The sequence below is a fragment of the Schistocerca americana genome, chromosome 9 (genome assembly GCF_021461395.2).
Source record: "Schistocerca americana isolate TAMUIC-IGC-003095 chromosome 9, iqSchAmer2.1, whole genome shotgun sequence".
Taxonomy (NCBI): Eukaryota; Metazoa; Arthropoda; class Insecta; order Orthoptera; family Acrididae; genus Schistocerca; species Schistocerca americana.
This window is the reverse complement of record NC_060127.1, coordinates 179,654,764-179,672,034: the sequence shown is the minus strand read 5'-3', so window position 1 is coordinate 179,672,034 and position 17,271 is coordinate 179,654,764.

Sequence of the window (17,271 nt, the reverse complement as noted above, 5' to 3'; positions counted from 1 at the left end):
TATCTAAATTGATTACTACTTTCGCCAACTGTATACCCATCTTTACATCACAACACATTCTAGATTAGTGATGGTGACATTTCGGCTTCACCTATAATTAAAATCTTACAATGACGACATGACTATGTTATGTATAACATAGTTAAAAGCAGCTTTTCGTAGTCGTGGTCACTCTTATTGAACGATCATAAAACTAAGGCGTTATGGCGTTACAACTTATTAATGACAATCAGTATTTAAATCATTTCGTAACAGAGATCATCATCTACATATTTCTACGACGTGGTACATGTGAACAATAAGGCATATGATGCCCATTACATCTTTCAAGAAACGCAACATTCGGCATATACATAGTATGCACAGGTGTAGCCAGCACTGTTTCGAAATGGGTAGTCCTCATTCTGTTGGAATTTTCCGATTCCACTGGGCACCAATGATGAAAAGCTGTTTTTAATTACTTGTGCTTGTTCTCACTTTGTGAAAGAATAAACTATGTGTGAAACCGCCATGACACATATTCTAATCAAGAATGTTTTGTGATCTGTTGACGGTCAGATTGTTAGCCGAAACTAGTAATCAGTGGAAATAAAGAAGATTTCATGTATGATCTTAATTCATGGGTTTTCAGTCGCTAACAGAGATAAAAAAAATTCACAATAGATTGCGTACCTCCTGGTTGACAGTGTCAACAAACTTTAAAATTTACGTTGAGCTATCTAGGCACTATCTGTGAAGAATATAATGTCAAGCAACCTTGCATACAAAAAGCCCTAATAACTACGCTTGTTGAAATCATATTGCTTATATTTAAATGATACACAAATCGCCTCAGATAAACACTGAATATCTTTGAAAAATGCCAAATCTTGTACAGGTCACATGAATTAAGGATAGCTCTCATCACAGCAGAAAAGACTTCTAAATACTAACTATCCTGGCAACAAAATCCAGTGTTAGAAACTCTGTTGATTGGATGTTGTCTTGTTAGAAAATACCCTTGAAAGTCGAGCAAAAAGTAGCCAGTCAATTTATTGCGGAGCGGCGGTGTACAGACTTGCTAGCACCTCACTGTGGCTATGGGGGAAAAAGAAAAAAAAGGAAATCAATTAAAAATAAAAAAGTTTAATTCTTTTGAGCCACGCAAATCTAACCGGAATTGTGGAAAGGGGACTCAAATTTGGAGTAATAACTCGTCTGACTGCGTCTTATTTTCGGGAGCGAACGAAATATGATAAAAAAAAATTACGAAAACCGACGGTGATGGGCGGGCCTCCATGAGTTCAGTGGTATACCACATGCGGCCTGCAAGCCATGGTCTGCACATCCCTGCTATGGAGCTTATCAACAAAAAAAAAAAAAAACATGGTTTTAAAAGTGCTTAGAATCCAAACTAGGAAATTCCGGAAATTGTAGGTACATTCCACACCTGAGACGACTTCATCTTAAAATCATGGAGCCCGACAGCCAACCGTATCTTTCCTTGTCGGACAACTTCCTTTCTCGCGCAAATCTGTAACTAGTCTTTATGTAAAAAAGGAACCCCATAACATCTCAAATTATTTAGACGTTAGAAAATGCTACACTGAACATTTTGAGACAAGCAAGAAGTAGTTGATACTGAATTTTCGTGACGGTACGAATTCTTGAAGGAGCAATTCATGTGAGACACAAGTCTGTATAAAAAAGAAATACAAAATAAAATTAAAAAAATTACACGAGCTTTTGTGAAGTGTCAACGGCGAAGTTCACGAACTTTGGCAGTCCGTGATTGGTTATCAATGATAGGCCATCTCACCTTAAAGGAACTTGCAGAGAGGCGTTCAGCTTATGTCAAACCGAGAAGAGCGACAAAATTCCACATGCTACAGTCTCCCATGTCACCAGCAACGATTATGTTTTCAGATGGGCCTGCAGCATACATTACGTCAGTGAATGACATATTAAATATTTTTCCGTTTTGTACTACACATTGATTTTATTACCTCGTTGTTTAATTACGACGAATCTAGTTTCGGAAATTTTCCATTTGCAAGTAATACTGCAATAAAGGTTTTTTTATAAAATTATAAAAATATAAGTTTGATGCATTATGTCTAATGTGGTAGGTATTTACGTTTTATGTGTCACAGTATAGTGTCTTGGAGTGTCTGTTACGACTGTTCGTCAGTTTATATGCTGGTGAAGTTCGTCAGAACTCGCCGCTAGGTGAGAAAATATTTTATGTCCGTTTGACAGCTCGATCCACTCCAGTGATACATAGATATTTACAATGGTTTTTCAGTTCATTTTCGCGAAATTTTAGTGATAATAGCTACGATGGTGAATGTTCTGGGAGAACTCGAGATTTATATCCATACACAAGCATATCAAGACAAAATTCTTAAAGAAGAAACAGAATTAAAGTGTAATTAATATTTACAAAACCTTTATTCACTTCCTAAAGGAAAAAGGATCAATTTCAGCACCTCATGACGCCAAGAAATAAAACAGTAGAACCACAGTCTAACATAAACAGTCCAACTCCCGTTGCTGTGAAAGTGGTTATACTCTGGTATTTGGAACGATACTAGTGTCCTAGAAAACCAAATATACAAAGACACAATTATGAGGTGGTTGCAGCTTTGAAGAATCTGTCCATATTTGATATATAACCACGTTATGATTCTACGTTTGTAAGAACACGGTGTGCTATAAAAAATTACACACAGTCAATTTACAGGCCAAATGTCACATCTCACAGTAACATGTACGTTGCAACTCGTGTTATACGTAGCTGGAAAGCGAAAACCTCCTCCTTTGCATAGATAAGAGAACTTTGTAGTTTCCCACAAGACTCCTGTCTTATTTATATCACACACGTTCGCTGCAACTGCATTACTTTCTTCTTTCCTCATTCCGCAGAAATATGGACATATGAAATGAAATCCACCTTAGTCTCTGCTGGAACATCCGAAAGCAGCACATAGGGGCATCGCTTCTGAATGTCTGCAGAAACCATTACATTTGGTCAAATACATGTGGTGCAATTTACAAGTAGATATCCTCGGTGTGGCGAAACCTATTGAATTACTTTATAAAGGCAAGGGCTCTGTTCCAGATTGTAAACCAGTCAGGTTCCTTTCATAGTACGCTGATACAATAGATTCGTGCCAGTCGTTGTGGCCGAGCGGTTCTAGGCGCTTTAGTCCGGAACCGCGCTGCTGCTATGGTAGCAGTTTCGAATCCTGCCTCGGGCATGGATGTGTATGCTGTCCTTAGGTTAGTCAGGTTTAAGTAGCTCTAAGTCTAGGGGACTGATGACCTCAGATGTTAAGTACCATAGCGCCCAGAGGCATTTGAATAGCTTCATACTTACAAGTTAGCAATCAGGTACAACCGCTTCCTTGTAGAAAGATCCGTACCTAAGGAATGGGAAGTTTCGCAAGCCACACCAAAGCCCGAAAGAGAAAATAGGAATAATCCTCTGGGTTTCAGACCCAGATCACTAACATCGATTTGCAATTGGATTTTAGAACATTTACCGTGTTAGAGCATTATGAATTACCTCGAAGGAAACGATTTATTGAAAAATAGTCAGCAAGGATTCAGAAAATAGATACAAGTAGCTCTTTATTCTCACAAATTAACGAGTGCTGTCGACAGGGGATGTCAGTCTGATTCCATGTTTTTAGATTTTCAGAAGGCAAGGCTTTTGACATCGTCCATCACAAGCGACTTCTAGTTAAATTGCATGCCCATGGTGTGTCATCTCAGTTGTGCGACTGGATTCACGAGCTCCTGTCAGAAAGGTCACAATTCGTAGTAATTGATGGAAAGTCACTGAGTAAAATAAAAGTAAAACTGGGCCTTCCCAAGGAACTGTTAGAGACCCTTTGCTGTTCCTGATCAACATAAATGATTAAGGAGACAATTTGAGCGGCCTTCTTAGAGTGTTTACAAATGATGCTGTTATTTGCTTTCTTGTAAAGTCATCAGATTGTCAAAAGCAACTGCAAAGTCTGAAGTCATCCACATGAATACTAAAAGAAATCGGCTAAATTTTGATTACACGATAAATTACACAAATCTAAAGGCTTAAAATTCAATTTCGTATTTAGGGCTTAAACCATTCTGGAGTGTAATTAGCAGTCTTCGAAAGGAAGGTAAGAAGGAAATGACAAGTATTTTGGACAGGCCAGGAAAACTGCTGGTGAATCCTGTTGATGCCTTGGGCAGATGGAGGAAATATTTTGCAGAGTTGCTCAATGTAGGTGAAAATACGATCAGTAATGTTTCAGATTCGATGTAAAATGGCATGGGAATGATGATGGAAGTAGGATCACATTTGAGGAAGTGGAGAAAATGGTCAATAGATTGCAGTTCAATAAAGCAGCTGGGTGGATGAAATTAAGTCGGAAAGCATCAAATACAGTGGAATGTCAGGTCTTAAATGGCTACACAGGATAATTGAAATGGCGTGGGAGTCGGGACAGGTTGCATCAGAGTGGACGAAAGCAGTAATCACACCAATCTTTAAACATGGAAACAGAAAAGATTGTAACAAATACAGAGGTATCTCTTTCATCAGCGTTGTGCGTAAAATCTTCTCCGCTATTGTTGAAAGAAAAGTGCGAGTATTAGTTGAGGACAAATTGGATGAAAATCAGTGTGGGTTTAGACCTCTTAGAGGTTGTGAGGACCAGATCTTTAGTTTACGGCAAATAATGGAGAAGTGTTACGAGTGGAACATGGAATTGTATGTATGCTTTGTAATCTAGAAAAGGCATATGACCGGGTTCCTAGGAGGAAGTTATTGTCTGTTCTACGAGATTATGGAATAGAAGGCAAGCTTTTGCAAGCAATTAAAGGTCTTTACATAGATAGTCAGGCAGCAGTTAGAGTTGACGGTAAATTGAGTTCGTGGTTCAGAGTAGTTTCAGGGGTGAGACAAGGCTGCAACCTGTCTCCACTGTTGTTCATATTAATTATGGATCATATGTTGAAAACAATAGACTGGCTGGGTGAGATTAAAATAAGCAGTCTCGCATATGCGGATGACTTGGTTGTGATGGCAGATTCGATTGAAACTTTGCAAAGTAATATTTCAGAGCTAGATCAGAAATGTAAGGACTATGGTATGAAGATTAGCATCTCCAAAACGGAAGTAATGTCAGTGGGAAAGATATATAAACGGATTGAGTGCCAAATAGGAGGAACAAAGTTAGAACAGGTGGACGGTTTCAAGTACTTAGGATGCATATTCTCACAGGATGGCAGCATAGTGAAAGAACTGGAAGCGAGGTGTAGCAAAGCTAATGTAGTGAGCGCTCAGCTACGGTCTACTGTCTTTTGCAAGAAGGAAGTCAGTACCAAGACTAAGTTATCTGTGCACCGTTCAATCTTTCGACCAACTTTGTTGTACGGGAGCCAAAGCTGGGTGGATTTAGGTTATCAATAAGGTTGAGGTTACGGATATGAAAGTAGCTAGGATGATTGCAGGACTCTATAGATGTAGCAGTCAGGGCGAACAGGCTTAGATGGTGGGGTCATGTTACACGCATGGGAGAAGCAAGGTTACCCAAGAGACTCATGGGTTCAGCAGTAGAGGGTAGGAGGAGTCGGGGTAGACCAAGGAGAAGGTACCTGGATTCGGTTAAGAATGATTTTGAAGTAATAGGCTTAACATCAGAAGAGGTACCAATGTTAGCACTGAATAGGGGATGATGGAGGAATTTTATAAGGAGGACTATGCTCCAGACTGAACGCTGAAAGGCATAATCAGGCATAATGATGATGATGATGATGATTTAGGGATTACAATTACGAATAACGTAAATTGGAGTGATGACATAGGTAATGTGGGGAAAGCAAACCAAATACTGCTTTTTATTGTCGGAACATTTAGAAAGTGCAAAAAGTCTACTAAAGATACAGCTTATACCACCCTTGTCACGGAGCGAGACGGCGTGGTGGTTAACACACTGGATTCGCATTCTGGAGGACGGGAGTTCAAGCCCGCGGGCGACCATCCAGGTTTCCCTAAATCGCTTCGGGCAAATGCCGGGATGGTTCCTTCGAAAGGGCACTGTAAATTTACTTACCCATCCTTCTCTAATCCGGACTGATAACGTCGCTGTTTGGCCCCCTCCCCCATATCAACCAACCAACCAACCCGCCCTCTTCTGGAGCACTATTGTGCGATGTGGCACCCGCATCAGATGAGATAGACGGAAGATATCGAAAAAGTTCAAAGAATGGCTACTAGTTATGTATTAGGAAAAAATAGGGGAGAGAGTGCCACGCACATGATACGTGAGTAGGGGTGGCGATCGGTAAAACAAAGGTGTTCCAGTGTCTGCTTAGATACTAAGTTTAGCGTTATCCAGGAGCAACTACATATGTGTGTTAGTTTTTCTGTGCCCATCGTGATGCTTCATTTCGGTGAGTCCAGTTGCCTCTCACCTTGTTGTGCTACCTGCAGCCTCTCCTCTGCAACATGCATTGGACCAGCTGTGCCAGAACAGGCTTCAAAGAGGAGTGGCATCGAGACGTCCGGTGTCGGTGCTTCTAATGGCCTCGGCAGTGCAGCTGGGTGTGCGGCGAGGTGGGGCGAGTGTGTGAGTGTTTGCACGGTATGTGTGTTACCTCTGGCAGGTGCACCTGTCCCTATCACTTCACGGCCACTTTACTTGATTACAACGATTGCGGCTTATATTTTGCTGGTAGCTGCGTAGCGGCCAGCGCGAAAGTTACGGCGGTTGGATGGAAACGCACACCGAAATCTATCATCCTGATGGCGGGGTTCGATGGCGGCTACCAAAATCAGGCTTTCCGATGATTTGGGGACTACGTTAACATACAATAAACTTATTTGCTAGAAATGTCAATATACACTACTGGCCATTAAAATTGCTACACCGCGAAGATGACCTGCTACAGACGCGAAATTCAACCGACAGGAAGAAGATGCTGTGATATGCAAATGATTAGCTTTTCAGAGCATTCACACAAAGTTGGCGACACCTACAACGTGCTGATATGAGGAAAGTTTCCAACCGATTTCTCATACACAAACAGCAGTTGACCGTCGTTGCCTGGTGAAACGTTGTTGTGATGCCTCGTGTAAGGAGGAGAAATGCGTACCATCACGTTTCCGACTTTGATAAAGGTCGGATTGTAGCCTGTCGCGATTGCGGTTTATCGTATCGCGACATTGCTGCTCACGTTGGTCGAGATCCAATGACTGTTAGCAGAATATGGAATCGGTGGGTTCAGGAGGGTAATACGGAATACCGTGCTGGATCCCAACGGCCTCGTATCACTATCAGTCGAGATGACAGGCATCTTATCTGCATGGCTGTAACGGATTGTACAGCCACGTCTCGATCCCTGAGTCAACACGTTTGCAAGACAACAACCATCTGCACGAACAGTTCGACGACGTTTGCAGCAGCATGGGCTATCAGCTCGGAGACCATGGCTGCGGTTACCCCTGACGCTGCATCACAGACAGGAGCACCAGCGAGGGTGTACTCAACGACGAATCTGGGTGCACGAATGGCAATAAGTCATTTTTTCGGATGAACCCAGGTTCTGTTTACAGCATAATGATGGTCTCATCCGTGTTTGGCGACATTGCGGTGAACGCACATTGGAAGCGTGTATTCGTCATCGCCATACTGGCGTATCATCCGGCGTGATGGTATGGGGTGCCATTGGTTACACGTCTCGGTCACCTCTTGTTCGCATACACGGCACTCTGAACAGTGACCGGTACATTTCAGATGTGTTACGACCCGTGGCTCTACCCTTCATTCGACCCCTGCGAAACCCTACATTTCAGCAGGATAATGCACGACCGCATGTTGCAGGTCCTATACGGGCCTTTCTGGATACAGAAAATGTTCGACTGCTGCCCTGGCCAGCACATTCTCCAGATCTCTCACCAACTGAAAACGTCTGGTCAATGGTGGCCGAGCAACTGGCTCGTCACAATACGCCAGTCACTACTCTTGATGAACTGTGGTATCGTGTTGAAGCTGCATGGGCAGCTGTACCTGTACACGCCATCCAAGCTCCGTTTCCCTCGACGCCCAGGCGTATCAAGACCGTTATTACGGCCAGAGTTCTGGGTACTGATTTCTCAGAATCTATGCACCCAAATAGCGTGAAAATGTAATCACATGTCGGTTCTAGTATAATATATTCGTCCAATGAATACCCGTTTATCATCTGCATTTCTTCTTTGTGTAGCAGTTGTAATGGCCAGTAGTGTATAACCATATTTTTCTTCTTTTAACGCCAGCAGCACAATATACAGGGTCTTTCCGTGAATGCGTGCAAAAATGTTACAGGAAGTAGAGAAAGCTCCACTGAACAATTTGAGTTCTAGAACCTAGGTGGGAGAAGCCAACTTAAGGAGATATGGTAGTAAAATTGTCTACCGTTTTGTCTAGCACTACTGTTTTCCAGATTATTTACAACTGACCTGCGTGAATGTTTAAATGTACTGTGCTGATTATTTACAGGTACATACTTTATTTCCTGCAAGGAAACGAGGAGGCGATCCTGATTACTAGGAAGTTTTTCCTGGTCGCTGAATTTGGAGGTCCTATTCCGTGGCCTGTGAGGTTACCTGACCTGAATTCCGTTGGTTCTTTCCTATGGAGATACCTAAAGTCTCTTCTGTATTAGACCCCAGTGGATACGGAGATAGAATGTTGCCAGAATTGTAGCTGTTGTGTTGTGAATCGAAACACATCAGGGATATTTGGTGGACCGCATCGGAATCTTGTTTTCCGATGTCGTGTTTGCACTAAGGTTAATGGGCGTCAGTTTTAGCACATTTCGTAAGATACAGTACGAATGGTACGTTCATTGTGTCAATGATGGTATCTGCACTTAACTGTAACTAACGTAATCAAGAAAGTACACATTACTGTTATTTTATTCCCGTTATATCTTTAAGATGGCTTCTCTGGGCCAAGGTCCCCTACCTCAAATTGTCCAATGGAGCATTCTATATGTCCTGTTATTTGCACGCTCTTAAGGAAACACCGTGTATGATAGATAATGACATGGTTATTTGAAAGATGCACCAGGACAACTGTTTATAATAACTAATCTTTATTAACGACTGAGTGTTTCGGCATTTATCGCCATTGTGGACTACCTGGAAGTACAATTTTGGTGAGACCTGGTATAAACGTGACTGTCATTTACATTAAAGTGACTATATTGTACTCACGTGTAGAATGATGCGATGTCGCAATTACGTTGTTAGTGAACTGTTTTATAGCTATCAATACATTCATTTCATTTGCCATGTAATCAAAACAGTGAACTGTTTTGTAGCTGTCAGTACATTTACTTCATTTACCATGTAATTAAAACATTAACGGATATAAAAGAATTCACTAACGACGTGATATGGACGTCATATTAGTCTTTAGACATGAGTACAAACCAGTCACTTTATATTGAAGTAACATTCGTATTTATACACTGACTCTCCAGAATTGTATTCCCTGGTGCTTGACACCGGCGATAAATTCGGAAACTGTGTATCGTTAATAAAGATAAATTACCACAAGCATCTGTTCTCGTGCACCTTTCTAATAAACTAGCCTTATTATTTGTACTACACTGTCACACTTGCAACACTCAAGCAACGTTTCAATACAATCATTAGAAAAATGGCTCAAATGGCTCTGAGCACTATGGGACTCAACTGCTGTGGTCATAAGTCCCCTAGAACTTAGAACTACTTAAACCTAACTAACCTAATGACAGCACACAGCACCCACCCATCACGAGGCAGAGAAAATCCCTGACCCCGCCGGGAATCGAACCCGGGAACCCGGGCGTGGGAAGCGAGAACGCTACCGCACGACAATCATTAGAATACAAAGGTTTGTATTTACATCGTAAATGAAATGTACAACCGAATGCTTCGGTTCTTAATTGCAAAACCAGGTACACTTGATATGTGTCGCTTACAGCGCCAACTTTCACGAATGGAAAACTATGGTTTGAGTAAACCGTACGTGTTTTTCGGCGCAGAATTCAAATATAAATTGGGGGTTCCCACTTGAAAATATAAAGTCAATCCCGACCACGCAGGTGGGGTTATTAGGGGATGGCCAGTTGTAACACAGACAGATGTCCCATTTACTACCAACAACTTTTCAAATGTTCAAATGTGTGTGAAATCTTATGGGACTTAACTGCTAAATTTATCAGTCCCTAAGCTTACACACTACTTAACCTAAATTACCCTAAGGACAAACACACACACCCACGCCCGAGGGAGGACCCGAACCTCCGCTGGGATCAGCTGCACAGTCTATGACTGCAGCGCCTTAAACCGCTCGGCTAATCCCGCGCGGCAACAACTTTTCACCTCTAACATTCTCCTCGTACGATACATCGTTTGCGAGACATTTAGTTGTCTGAAGCTAAAACGAACACCCCGTACATCGGCGAAAATAAAAAATAGCGTAAGAACGTTAGACAGTACGGATGATACGCAAGCTTCAAACGAAACAAAATCAGCAATTCCGGAGCACCAATAACATTGCTGCAAGTTTCTGGGTTTTAAGAACATACGCGTGCTGGCAGGATAAAGTAATATTTATGAAAGGAAAGTCCGTGAAACAGTCGAAATATCGAAGAAGGAGTACAATTTCAATAAACAAGACGGGTAAACGCTTCCCTCTTCGTGGCCTCCGTTCTTACGGACGTAAACACGCAGCCACTGCGAGAGGGAAACATAAACGCCTACCAGGAAACAACGAGAGCAATACTTTTGGACTCCCCCTCTTTGTCAGTGTCTGCTTGCAGTACTTACCAGAAGGTGATGGTCGAGCAATAACAGTCAGAAAGGTCTTACACAGTAACTCCCCCGAAAAATGGGGGAAAATAACCTTTTACAACAGATCACGACATTGTCTTTCGACAGTGTCTAGTCATCCAGTGACAAGAGTGCAGTCCTGAAGAAGAGCCCAGCAGAGGGATGGAAACGTCGAGCAGCGAAGTTTGAAGAGGAACATGACGCGGCGTTACGACTCAGAAGATTTTATCGTCAGTAACAACGAAGAATAATATACTGAAGAATGGGAAAGAAAACTGAGGATGTGCTAGGTGACGACCAGTTTGGCTTCAGAGAAGGTAAAGGCACCAGAGCGGGAATTCTGATATTTCAGTTCATTATGGGAGCAAGCCTAAAGAAAAATCAAGACACGTTCATAGGATTTGTCGACGTGGAAAAAGCGTTCGAGAACGTAAAATGGCGCAAGATGTTCGAAATTATGAGAAAAATAGGGGTAACTCAAAGGGAGAGGCGTGTAATACACAATATGTGCAAGATCCAAAGGGGGAATAATAAGAGTAGACGACGAATAACAAAGTGCTCCGATTAAAAAGAGTGTAAGACAGGGATGTAGTCTTTCGCCTTATTGTTAAATCTATACATCGAAGAAGCAATGATGGAAATAAAAGAAAAGTTAGGGAACGGAAAGGTTTGGGAACGGAATTAAAATTGAAGGTGAAAGGTTATCAATGTTACGATTCGCTGATGACATTGCTATCATGAGTGAATCTGAAGAAGAATTACATGGCCGGCCGAAGTGGCCATGCGGTTAAAGGCGCTGCAGTCTGGAACCGCAAGGCCGCTACGGTCGCAGGTTCGAATCCTGCCTCGGGCATGGATGTTTGTGATGTCCTTAGGTTAGTTAGGTTTAACTAGTTCTAAGTTCTAGGGGACTAATGACCTCAGCAGTTGAGTCCCATAGTGCTCAGAGCCATTTGAACCATTTTTTTGAAGAATTACATGAGAGTAACTCGGAGAAAGACGAAAGTAGTGAGAAGTAGTAGAAATGAGGACAGCAAGAAACTTAACATCAGGATTGATGGTCACGAAGTAGATGAAGTTAAGAAATTCTAGCCGGCCGCTGTGGACGAGCGGATCTAGGCGCTTCAGTCCGGAACCGCGCTACTGCTACGGTCGCAGTTTCGAATCCTGCCTCGGGCATGGATGTGGGTGATGTCCTTAGGTCAGTTAGGTGTAAGAAGTTGTGGGGGACTGATGACCTCAGATGTTAAGTCCCATAGTGCTTAGAGCCATTTGAACCATTTGAATTTTAAGGAATTCTACTATCTAGGCAGCGAAATAACCAATGGCGACGGGGCAAACTAACACTCGAAAAAATGGGAATTTCTGGCCAAGCGACGTCTACAAGTATCAAACATAGGACTTAATTTGAGGAAGAAATAAGAAATTTCTGAGAATGTACGTCTGGAGCACAGCATTGTATGGTAGTGAAACATGGACTGTGGGAAAATCGGAACAGAAGAGAATCGAAGCATTTGAGGTGTGGTACTATAGAAAAATGTTTAATAATAAGGTGGACTGATAAGGTAGGGAATGAGGGGGTTCTGTGCAGAATCGGAGAGGAAAGGAGTATGTGGAAATCACTAACAAGGAAAAGGGCAGGATGATAGGACATCTGTTAAGAAACCAGAGAATGACTTCCATGGTACTAGAGGGAGCTGCACACGGCAAAAACTGTAGACGAAGATGTATTTGGTACTCCGTGAGGCCAAATTTTATTCGTAGTTGTCAAGCGTGTCTTGAGAAAATCTGTCGTCACTTCGAGCAGTTTCTATGAGGTTAAGGTATTGCTGTATGTTCGTATAAAAAAATAAATAAATAAAATAATAAAAAATTTAAAAAATCTTGAAGATTGTTCTGCAGTCTGGGACCCTTAACAGTTTGGATTAATAGAAGTAGACAAGATACAAAGAAGAACGGCGCATTTCGTGACAGATTCGCTTCCATGGCGTGAGAGCGTTACGGAAATGCCTAGCTAACTCCAGTGGCAGTTACTACAAGAGAGGCGTTGTGCGTCTCAGAGAGGTTTGCTACTGAAATTGGGAGAGAGTATGTTCTGGGAAGATTAGGACTACATATTACTTCCTCCCACATACGTCTCGGCAAATGGCCACAACGACAAAATTCGAGAAATTAGAGCTGATACTGAGATTTACCGGCAATGATTATTCCCACGCGCCATTCGCAAATGCAACAGGGAAGGGGGATGAGATAGTGGTACCAGATGTATCCTCTGCCACACACCGTCAGGTGGCGTGCGATGTATGGATGTTAATGTATTCATTCGTGACTATTAGCTGCCCATGGAAAAGTATACAGTTTTGGATGTTACGGCAGCAGTATAACTTTCACTAAATTTCTTTCTTCATTATCATTAGTCGATTAACTCATTGCTGAGTGACCTCATTTCTTCATTCGTTTGTTAAGCAAAGTCTCCAACTACGGCGACATTCAGTTCTTCTTACTTTTCTTAATACAATGTGAAGAGGTAGACTTGATCCAAGCATCTACTTGCCGCTGTTGCTCGTGGTCTTCTGCTCCGATTTTGTTTTGCAAGATGATATTTTCGAAATTATATCCTTATTTTCCGAATATGTGCCCAGTGAAATGGAAATATCTTTGGCTGACACGGGAAGGTGAACGTCTTGTGATCCTAAGTTCTTCTATAATGGAAGAATTGATTCTTCTTTCTTCCTATGGTACGAGGGTTGGAACTTAAATAGTTCAAAATGGTTCAAATGGATCTGAGCACTATGCGACTTAACTTCTGAGGTCATCAGTCGCCTAGAACTTAGAACTACTTAAACCTAACTAACCTAAGGACAACACACACATCCATGCCCGAGGCAGGATTCGAACCTGTGACCGTGGCGGTCGCTCGGTTCCAGACTGTAGCGGCTAGAACCGCACGGCCACTCCGACAACTATTTATTCACAACCGATACAAAAGAGTTACATGTTTGCACCTGTTACTGTCCTTCAAAGTAGTCACCAGCGTTGTGTAGAACCCGTTGCCAGCGATGTGGAAGGCGTAGTATACCGTTAGCAGAGCCTGTACTGTTGGCGGTGTGAATGGAGCAGTCTATTGCCTGTCGAATCTCTGGAAGAGTTCTGAAGCGAATACCACAAATTGGTTCCTTCATCTTCGGAATCAAATCAAATTCACAAGGACCTAAGTCCGGGGAGTATGGTGGATGGTACAGTACTTCCCAGTTCCATCGACCGAACAGAGCGGCCACAGATTGCGCTGTATGGGCCCGCGCATTTCGTGCAAAATGATGGGTGGGTTGCGCGGAAAATGTCGCCGCTTCTTTCACAAAGATGGTCGCAGGCGATGCTCAAAAAACGAACAGTAATACTGTGCATTGACAGTCTGCCGTGGAGGAACGTAATGCATTAGGATAACACCATCACAGTCGTACACGAGAATCACCATAATTTTCACCATACTGGGGCTCTGGCGCACTTTCGACTTTCGCGGCGACCCATAATGAAGCCATTCGTTGGATTGGTGATTCAGTTTTGGCTCGCACGATGTGGCCCATGACTCATCTAATGTTACGATACGGCGTAAGAAAGCCTCTCCTTTGCGCTCGTAGCGCTCCAAGTGCGTCTGAGCAGCGTCGTAACGCATCCATTTCTGCATTTCGGTCAAATCATGCATTGCACGGCGGTTGGGTGGAAACACACACCGAAATCTACACTACTGGCCCCAAAAATTGCTACACCAAGAAGAAATGTAGATGATAAACGGGTATTCGTTGGACAAATATGTTACACTAGAACTAACATGCGATTACATTTTCACGCAATTTGGGTGCATAGATCTTTAGAAGTCAGTACCCAGAACAACCAACTCTGGCCGTAATAACGGCCTTGATACGCCTGGGCATTAAGTCAAACAGAGCTTGGATGGCGTGTACAGGTACAGCTGCCCATGCAGCTTCAACACGATACCACAGTTCATCAAGAGTAATGACTGGCGTATTGTGACGAGCCAGTTGCTCGGCCACCATTGACCAGACGTTTTCAATTGGTGAGAGATCTGGAGAACGTGCTGGCCAGGGCAGCAGTCGAACATTTTCTGTATCCAGAAAGGCCCGTACACGACCTGAAACATGCGGTCGTGCATTATCGTGCTGAAATGTAGGGTTTCGCAGGGATCGAATGAATTTTTCGCATGCCCAATCGTTCCTTCAGGACACGAAGCACAGTCGTATGGGCTAATCCGGTTTCGTGGGCGAGCTCACGAATCGTATGGCGTCGATCACTGTCCAGTAACGCGGCGACAGCATGCACTTCATCTTCAGAGACGCTAGGACGACCTGCCCGATGCATGCCTGCCACAGTGTGCCGACCTTCGTTGAAGGCTTTTACCCAACGTGCCACTGTTATGTAGGGCAATGCCGATTCTCCTCACGCCTCTTGAAGACCTTGATGACACTGTCGTGCTGTACGACCTCTGGCACATTCAATCTTGATCCACCTCTGTTGTTCATCTTTCGAAAACATTGTGACACCGTTACGTTAGACCGTTGGCTTACAAGTGACTGTGTTTGTCTCGATTTTGCGCACGCCGGTGACGTGGGACGGGCGAGTCCATTTGCTCGGAGGTAAGGTAGGTATGTCAACAACGTGTGCTATCAGCGACAATAGTAGATTCCATTGTATAGTGTCTCCACAGTAGTGTTGTCACTATTTAAGTTCCAACCTATGTACGTATAACATTTTCCGCTGACACATCGAAGGCTTGAATTCGGCTCTTGCCACTAGTCTTCACTGTCCGCGGCTCCGAGCCGCACAAGAACACAGGAAGCACCAAGGATTCCACTAGAGAACCTGTATCGCTGAGTGACCAATGTTTATTGGACCATAGACAACATGCACAGGCGGCCGCGATTTTTGCCGGAATTCGTGCGGGAAGTACTGTCGCTTGTTGACTATGACCACAGCCCAAAAATTGTATGACAGTTGGTGCGACAAGAAAGATTTTTCTAGTTAATTACAAAATAGTTGTTACAATCTTGTGTTAGAGTCATTAGCAACTTATCAAGAGGCATGAATTATCACGCAATAAATGTTAAAAAGGCCTAATCTTACTGATTCAGTGACATAAGCTTATTGGTGAAGAAATACATTCGAACATGTGTGTAAATGCACCTTACTCCGGTGAAAACAAGAAACTGTAAACACAAATTTCTTGCATGAGCAGAATACATTTCTTTTTTTGGTTGTTCTTATCATGACAGGCACTTTCCTCGACAAGTAACAACTTCGCAGAGAGCCTAATGTTTCGTACAGTCTTACAGTTCACTCGACTTTCTGATACAAGAATATATTTGTAAATGTAATTGGTCTTGCTTCAAAATCGGATGTGACTTATATTCTTTCCGTTTGTAGCTCAGATGCAGCAACAATTGTAGAACTGGTTTCTTCTTTATTGGAAAACAGTTTTATTGCTTTTGTTCTTTTATTATCAAGTCTGTGTGGTTTTTCTTCAGCTACAGTTCTGGTTCGTTAAATAATGTATGTATTTCAATCCGTTCACGTTTCTTATGCTCCACATTCACTGTCTTGACTGGAGTGTAGAGAAGAAAATGTCACGTCTTTGACTTGATATATGACGTCTTTATGCAAAAGGTCAGGCCTTCTGCTGTTTCCTAGCAATTTTTCGTTCTCGAAAGAACACGATATTCTCCATTAAATATCTGTAACTTACAAGAAAATCGTAAGTAAACTGTCCTGTAATGTAGCGGTTGACGCCTAACTGCGTCCTTACAAAATCTAAAAAAAATAAATTAAAAAAAGACAAATGTGTTGTCTTCCTGTTGTTGATCCTGCAATTTATTGCGCTACAGATGCTTTCGTTCGTAAAAACTATTTTAAGAAGCAACATAAACAATTACGATTCGCTTTCACTTTCACAAGCTCTCGCGAAACTCCACAGTGTAACTTGCTGGCCGCTTGGAGCGCTGCTATTGCAGTGAGTACCAAAAACGAGATGGAGTATCGCTACTCTTTAGTTAGACTGCGCTATCACAAGACATATATGACATTACAGCAGAAATCCTAGCTTGCTTTTTGGTATATAACTACTATACATTTCGAACGGAGTAAATTAAAGCGTGGCATGGTACAGTGTATTAGCCGTTTATCAGAAAACTCAGGAAAAAAGGGGAATCGATCAGGAAAACGAGTTTCATTTGTGCTGTTTTAGAGGTTCTTGACGGATTTTGCGATAGACTGTTTTGCAGTGTTGTTTTTCTTATGACCAGATGAAACTACAATCTTCCGGCCATAGCTGTGGATTCTTCGATTGCTCTGCGAAAGGGCACATCAAACAACAACACACAAGATACTGGTTCACTTTATTACATGAACGAATAAAAATATTTACT